Source organism: Lepisosteus oculatus, chromosome 14 (assembly GCF_040954835.1).
Source record: "Lepisosteus oculatus isolate fLepOcu1 chromosome 14, fLepOcu1.hap2, whole genome shotgun sequence".
NCBI classification, from domain to species: domain Eukaryota; kingdom Metazoa; phylum Chordata; class Actinopteri; order Semionotiformes; family Lepisosteidae; genus Lepisosteus; species Lepisosteus oculatus.
In genome coordinates, this window is record NC_090709.1 from 10,586,276 (window position 1) to 10,594,242 (window position 7,967).

A 7,967-nucleotide genomic window follows, 5' to 3' on the forward strand; every position below is an offset into this window, starting at 1 on the left:
ACAAATTAAACCGGTTTCACAGGTATTTTCAAAGTAGGAAGTACAATACTTACTAGTTAAGAAAGCTAGGCTCCTCAATGAAATCGCTTTAACATGCTAATGCGTTGGTGTAACAGTCCGGGCGTGGCAAGCTTCCAATGTCAACTCGACTCGATTGGAAGACAATGAACGTATTCTAGCCCTAAATGAATTAATAGCAAACATGGTTTACATAAAAGACATTTTTCCAAGAAAGTTTATAATAATTCGATCAATAGTTGAAATCTGAGCCTAAATATAAAGAAAAAGCATTTTCAGAGAGCAATCACTGTTTTTATGTAGAAAAAGGGATTAGGTTTATGAGCAATCTAATTACCTATTCGCTTAAAACACTATATAAAATAAAGTTTATTTGAATGATATGAATGATAAGTGTCGCAGTTTAAATAATTTTCGTAGTTAGAAATTATGAAACGCTCTGTTAAAAGCAAGAGAGTTTTTATGTCCGTTGCAGCAAAAGAAGATGCCTGAAAAAGTAGGGCTTGGACAGATTCCAAGTGCATTTTTGCAATTTACGTTGCATTGTCCAATGTGCTGCTGTAATACAGTTTAAAATACAGTAAGTCTAAACTGTATCAGCTTTATTTATGGGTTGCAATTTAGAAAAAGTCAAAAACCGCACTCAAAATGCAATTTAGAGCTTTCTGGAAAGAGGAGACACCCAAATTAATAATGTAACATGCCACTGTTTGTGCATGAACAAAGTGATACTGCAATTTTCCTTAGATACGCGATTAAAAAAAATAAATTTTTTGAATCACCGGCGGAACACATTCCATAAGAATCAACGCTTTTATATATCGCCTTTAAACACATATATTTAAACATGTGTTTACGATTTAAATCAAAACGCAATTCAAATCAATATATATGTTTATTTTGTAACGCATAGGTGACTATTCATTGTTATTAAAAAGACTTAAATTCAATCATGTTGTGATATTTAGAAATATAAATTTGTTTGGTGCGAGTGAGGTTTTATTTCATCTCTGACCAAGGGAAACGTTTAATTTTTTCAAAGAAATGTTTGTTAAAGCAATAAGTCAGAGTTATAGTGGGATTCAATCACAGACCATGTGACATGGGAATCAGCAACCTAACCCACAGCGCCAACGGCAAGGTCACATGCAGAGTGCTGAAAAAGCACTACAGAAACATTATCGACAGACAATGTACAGCATGTACTATTCTTGTGTTGCGGTACATGAATATAATTATATCGTTATTAATTTCTTTAGATACGCGATTCCATATTATATTCCCTTTTAATCAAATTCTAAAAGTATGCTTGTTGACTCCGGTATCTCTTTAGTTAAAGACTTCGATGCTTAAAATGTTTAGGGAGAAATGGAATACTGGTGTGTATTTTTTCTTTAAAGTACCAAGACCAGCCATATACTGTATGTTTATGTTCCAAAATGAATATTGTTTATGGCCTTCACACGCGTTACAGTATGCTCCTATTATTTTTATTCTCAGCTACTAAGATTTCCTTCAGTGGTAAAATTCCATATGAATATTCAATACTACAACGGGCACAGTAAAGACGTTTACTGTAAATCTTTCTACGACAGACCAATGGACCACGAGTGCCCCTGTCGGTCAACCAATCACATACCGCGGTACCGCGCGTCATCGACCGTCACAATGTACGACGTCGTAGCCAATTACCTCCGGTACGTGTGTGTACCGCGCACTTTGTACCGCTGCATCTGTATGTGTGTATTAATGATGATAGAACTACTGAATACTAGTATTCATGTGAGAATTAGTGATGATAGAGCTACTTTTAATTTTGGTTTTAATTCTAGTATTCATGTTAATATTAGTGATAATCATAGTGTTAGTGTCAGAATATTAAGACTCATTGTCATGTTATTTCTTTTGATAGTATTATTGTTATTATTGGTATTATTAGTGTACTGCTAAGTTTGTGTTATTGTTAGTAATAATGATACTGTAAGCCTTAATTGCAGTGTTACTGTTGTAATATTGGCCGTATTTGTGTGTTAGTTATAGTGTAACTGTAGGTAAGAGTGTAGGTAAGGCCCCGGCTGCCCTGTGGTGGCTCAGGGAGGACCTGTGGGTCGAACTGGAGGGGCTGCTCTAGGTTGAGGAGAGCCGGGTGTGGCCCAGGGCTCAGAATGCTATGTCTTCCATCCAGCTTGACTGCCTGGAGTTGTACGATGAGGTCCTGGCCAAGATTGGATTGGAGGCAGCATATGTGGGATTAGTGAGTCACTGAAACCCCTCCCCTTGTCCAGCTTACACTGTGGTATCGGGGCGGTACAGGGGCTGGGGCGACTCTCCTGACCCCCTCAGCTTTCCAAGATACCTGCTTCACCCCACTCAACCTGGAAATCTCCCAGATCCAAGGGGAGAGAGACAGGAGCTGGGCTGGGACACCAGCCTGCTGTTATTTCAAGTGGGTGGCTGAAAAACACACCGCTTACAGATCACCAGTAGGGGGCATCATAGAGTGGGTGGTGAGACTCTTGGTCATCGATGGCAACAGTGGGGTTACTCCCCCTCTCTCTAATGGCTCTATTAACAGTGGGGTGTCTCTCTCTCTCTCTATTGGCTCTATTAACAGTGGGGTGACCCCCCTCCCCCTCTCTTTTGGCTTTAGAGATACCACAGTTCCACCCCTAGGTTGCATCTCCTGTCTGGCGCAGTGGAGGTATGATGATGATGATTCACTGTCTTTGTTCTCTCTCTTTGGTACAAGAGTTGGTACTGAGTTAGTGAAGTTTAACAGAGGATATGATAAGAAATTTTACCAAATCCCAAAATTAAAACAGGGAAGACAACAGGCAACACAACGAGAGCTCTGATAATGGAGGTTTGGTTTGACGGCAGCAGACATGGTCAGGACATCTTGCCTGATTCTCTCTCCCCATTTTCTTAGGATTTTCCCTTCCAGGGCACAGGAATCATGAAGCAGGATGACTAGGAGGAGGAGAAGGAGACACTGAAGTCTTACTTCGAAAACACGAAGGTCAGGTGTCACTTCTCTGAGGTGGACAAGTGCTTCTGCCAGTCTGCAGCAGAGCTCGACCTCATCCTGCAGAACAACCTGGGAGTCCCTGTAGCTGAGGTCTGTGAATAGCAGGTTAATTTTTTCTCTTTGTAGTAGTCTTAGGACAGTCTGACTTGTTGTGGGACTCAGCAGGAACAGAAAGGTCTTCTGTGTGTCTTCAGTCTCCACAGCCAAGGAGACGCACGATCCAGATGGGCGAGGCTGTTAAAGAAAACAAGATGTTCATCCCTCCCTCTCCTGGACCTCGGCGCCCCTGGGCCCTCCCTCCTCAATCATCTGAGCTCAGAGAAACCCCTGGTGACTGTGCCATGCCGCCCCCATCAACCCCTGGAGGAGCCCCCTCCTTTGAGGAACTTCAGAGTTCCTGAGACTCAGAGACAGGTGAGAAGTGAACAGAACCTCTGTCCTTGTGTGGCGTCACCTGTACAGGCTTTTATTGGACACACTGTATAAACTCATCTGGACAGACTCTTACTAGATACACTGTATAGTCTCATCTGGACAGACTCTTATTGGACACACTGTATAGAAGGAGATGGAACAGATGAAGCAGGAGGTGGAGAAGAGGAGATGGGAAGTGGAGAAAAAGAAGAGACAAATGAAAGCTCAGAAGAAGAGAGTGAAGGAGGAGAAGAGCAGCCTCTAGGTATGTCCAGACTGTAGGTTTAGCAGGAGCAGCAGTAGAAACAGTTGTGATATTATTCAGAGCACTAGTAGTGTCATCAGTACTATAAACATAAGGGGGGAATTTACTGTTGTAAGCAGCAGCAGGAGTGATATCATTAGTAGAAGAAGCAGAATTAATTATTATTATTATTATTATTTTAAATTGCAGAAACTGCTCAAGGTATTGTTTGGAGCCTGACTTCTCACCAGACTAGAATGAAGAGAAGAAGGGATCTGAAAAAAATACTGAAATAAAGTTGAGAATCAAGAGGAAGGGAGTCACTACACTAGGAAGAGAGAATCGATAAACCAGAGTGTAGATAAGAAATAAAGGAAGAAGGGAGATCAATGACTTGTGTTGTGGATTATTCTATATTAAATCTCTGTCAGGGTGACAAGGCAGTGCAGTGGTTAGCATTGCTGGTTCAGTTCCTGGCGTTCTATCTGCTCCCTGGGTATGTGCATGTACCATTGTTCGCTTGAGTTTAGTTAATTAGCTTCTGGGAAAACCAGCCCTGGTGTGAATGTGTGTCTGTAGTGTCCCATTCAGGGCGTATCCTGTCTTGTGCCCATTTAATGCTGGGATAGGCTCTGCCTACCCCGCTACTCTGAATTGAAGCAGTTAAAAAAATGGAGATAGTATTTAAGTCCCTGTTAATACTACAGTTGTACAGTTGTTCTCTCAAGAATATAAATACTCTACAACAAATACATGAGCTCTATCAATAATACAGATAAGATAATATATCAATAATATCAATCTTCTGTAAGATCAAAATAGACTAGATGAGAAATTGAAATTGAGATTTTTTCCTGAGTGTACATGGTTTACTTGTTTATAGTGTGTAAACATTTCTATGAAGAAAGAAGCTGGTCCCACCCTGAGCATGACAATAATGATTCAAAATCCAAACCCAAAAGTCTATTAAGTACCCAACTCGTAAAAACACAGAATACCCTCATATCAAGCTTCACTAACATTTTTTATTATTTTTTTATAACTACAAAGCAGATGGAGCCACCCCTTAATTGATTCAAACACCAGATTTGTTAAAATTCCACATACCTATTTATATTTATTTCTAACAGCACCGGAGAAGCTGATGTCAAAAACAGTTATTTTACAAACCAGAAACATTTTAAAAAGGACAAAGGAACACAAGGAGCCCACAGTTTCTGGTACTTCAAGTTTGAAAAACCGGATTGATTAACCAGCACACAAATGGATAAACTCCCCACTTGATTGACAGCAGGCTGTGATTCGGTGAAAACTACCAAGAATGAGAGCGGAGACTGTGATTGGACAATTCTTTGTAAATAATTGGGAGCCATACAGGCTTTGATTGGCTAAGGCTACCAAAAATGAACTGAGACCCAGGGCTGCAAGTGTATAATGTGGGAAGATTTTCATCAGGTGTATCTGTGTTCAAGTCCTGGTGTGAATATGTTGAATGCAGGTGTGGCCTTCTGTTTAGACTCTGCAGCGCTCTGGTTGTCAGCTAGCTCTCTAGGAAGAACGGCATAGAGACAGGAACTACAATTTGCCTGCATTATGAACAGAATGACTACGTTGGTCTAGCAGTTAGGATTCCTGGTTTTCACCCAGGTGGCCCGGGTTCGGCTCCCAGTATAAGAATGCCTCTCTGTTGCCTTTTGGTTTCCAAATGAGCAGCTCAGTTTAGAAAAGAGCAGTGTAGAGCACCGTGAGGTCTGCAAAAACGTGTAATAATAGGGATCACATGTTTCAGCCAGATTTTGTACTGAAGCCCTTAAATTTTGCCAGGTGGGAAGGGGTAACTTGTATAAAGTATTGAACTTCAAGAAATGTACTCGTCAAGGTAATATTTTTCCACATTGTAGCCATTTCTCCACTTCTGTACCCTGACTTTCTCTATTGCTAGAGAGCTGTAGAATCTGGAGTCACTTATCCAGCTCTGGGAACAGTGTCTAGATGACAGGTTTCTGACAGAGGCCAGCAGGTTTTGTGCCAAAATATCTTGATATTTGGAGCTAGTCATTATCCTATGTATTTTGACTAGAGCCCCTGTCCCAGCTGAAGAAAAGCATCCCCAAAGCATGATGCTTCCACCACCAAGTGGTGTGTGATGATGGGCTGTGTTGCACCAAACATATCTTTTAAACTTAAGGCCAAAAGGCTCACCCTTTGTCTTATAAGACCATAAGACATTTTTTAGGGTGACTGAATGCATTTTATTGCAAAATTTAGATTTATTTTTTTGTGAAAAATGGCTTCTGTCTTGCCTCCTACCCCATAGCCCAGACGTGCAGAATACGGGGGATTGTTGTCACATGCAAGGAGTGACCAATACCCACCAAAAATTCCTGCAGCTCTGTAGGCCTCTGTAGCTTTCTGTAGGCCTCTTGGTAGCTTCCCTAATATGTTTTCTCCTTGTCCCGTCATTAACTTTGGAGGGTTGTCCTGATCTTGTCAATGTCCCTGTGGTGCCACATTTGATGATAATCTTCACAGGGCTCCATGGTACATCCAATGCCTTTGATATTCTTTTATACCCCTCTCCTGATCAGTACTGTTGTAACAGAAGAAATAAGGTTCTTGATCCCGAGATGAAGTGAAACAGATGAGTTTATTGCATGCAAGGAACAATAAAGCCGAAGTCTTGTTTCCCGCAAGAAACAACAAAACCGAAGTATTGTTCAACGTACTGTTACAAACTTTTGGGTTATATAGTGTTTTCTTCTCCGTTTCTGACGTCACTCGGTATGATGGTAAAGAGGGGGGTTCATGGTATTTGGCCAGTTTACGATGTTCTGGGCAAATGGTCAGTTTAACATTACACCCAGGGGGGTTCCTAGCTGGCATCTGCAATCCTTATCAGTTAACCCCCTTTCCTGCCATAAACCCCTGCTTGTGACTTGGAAGTCTAAACCCCCTACAGAAAAGATTAAATTCAAACCCCCGTCTTCACATCTTTCTTCAGTACCTTTCAACAATAAGATACTTTATATTTTTAATCACCTCCTTGAGGACCATGGCTATCCCAGTAGACTTCAACCACGAAAGTTACAAGGAAGTCCTACAAGAACAGCTGATTTTTATTTGGGGTTAATCATAATCACTTTCATTAATGGCAGGTGTATGCTACTTAACTTTGGACATGATTTTGAATGTGATTGGTTAACTCTGAACACAGCTACAGCCCCCATTATAAAAGGGTGTGCACACTTATGCAACCAGAGTGTTGTAGGTGTCATGCCCTCTGCAGCCAGAGGGTTTTCCTTCTCTGTCCTGTCTCTCATTTCCGGTTATTTGCTTTTCTTCCGGTATTTCTCTATCTCTGGGGCTATATATTTCCGGGTCTTGCACTCTGCCCTGGCTCAACATTGACATTCAGATGTCCTGAGACCCGCCTAGCACCAGGTCGCCCCACGTCCGCTACCTGAGGGCATTGGTTTCTATACGGCACTCCTGAACTCTTTGCACGAATGAGCCCGGGCTAACTCCCCGTTCCGCTGCTATCCATATGGGTCTTTTTCCGCTCTCCTGCTCTCCACGGTTAGTCCCTTTGGACGTCCGTGACAGTAGGTTTTTTAATTTCAAGTATTTTTCCTAATAATTATCTGTTTTCTCTTGAATTTTGTTGGGTGCAAGGTCACATTAAAGATGGAAAAATGTCTGACATGATTTATCTTGATTTCTGGTAACAGTACAGAACAAGCAGTGAGCAGCTCACATAGCTTTCAACTCAGTGCGGAGTCCAGAGGGAGGCTTCGCTTGATGAATGATGTCTCAAGAAACCCCGGTTGAGATTTAACAGGTGTCTAATAATCACGTTCAAAAAGGTGCCGAAAAGTTTCTTTTTTAACATAACCTTACATTTACCCATACAGTACAATGTATTTTCTGTACCCTCAAATCCCCAATGCTACTACTTTCTCCTGAGAAACACAAGTATAGAGTGAAATCACAATAAATTATACAACAAATCTATTCAAACGCCCAGATATGACAGAACACATTTAAGACTTTCACCCCTTTAAATATGTATTTCCTTAATTTCAGTTCTCTTCCCTCCCCAGAATACGGGAAAATTCACTATCGCATATTAAAGGCTGTACAGTACGTACTCAATTGTTTAACAAAAACAATCACATTTCCTGCAAATATCAAGTGGGTTAAGGTTTTGCTAAGAAATCCAATTAAGTAGAGATGAGATTGAGATTAAGTGGAGATTCTTTATAC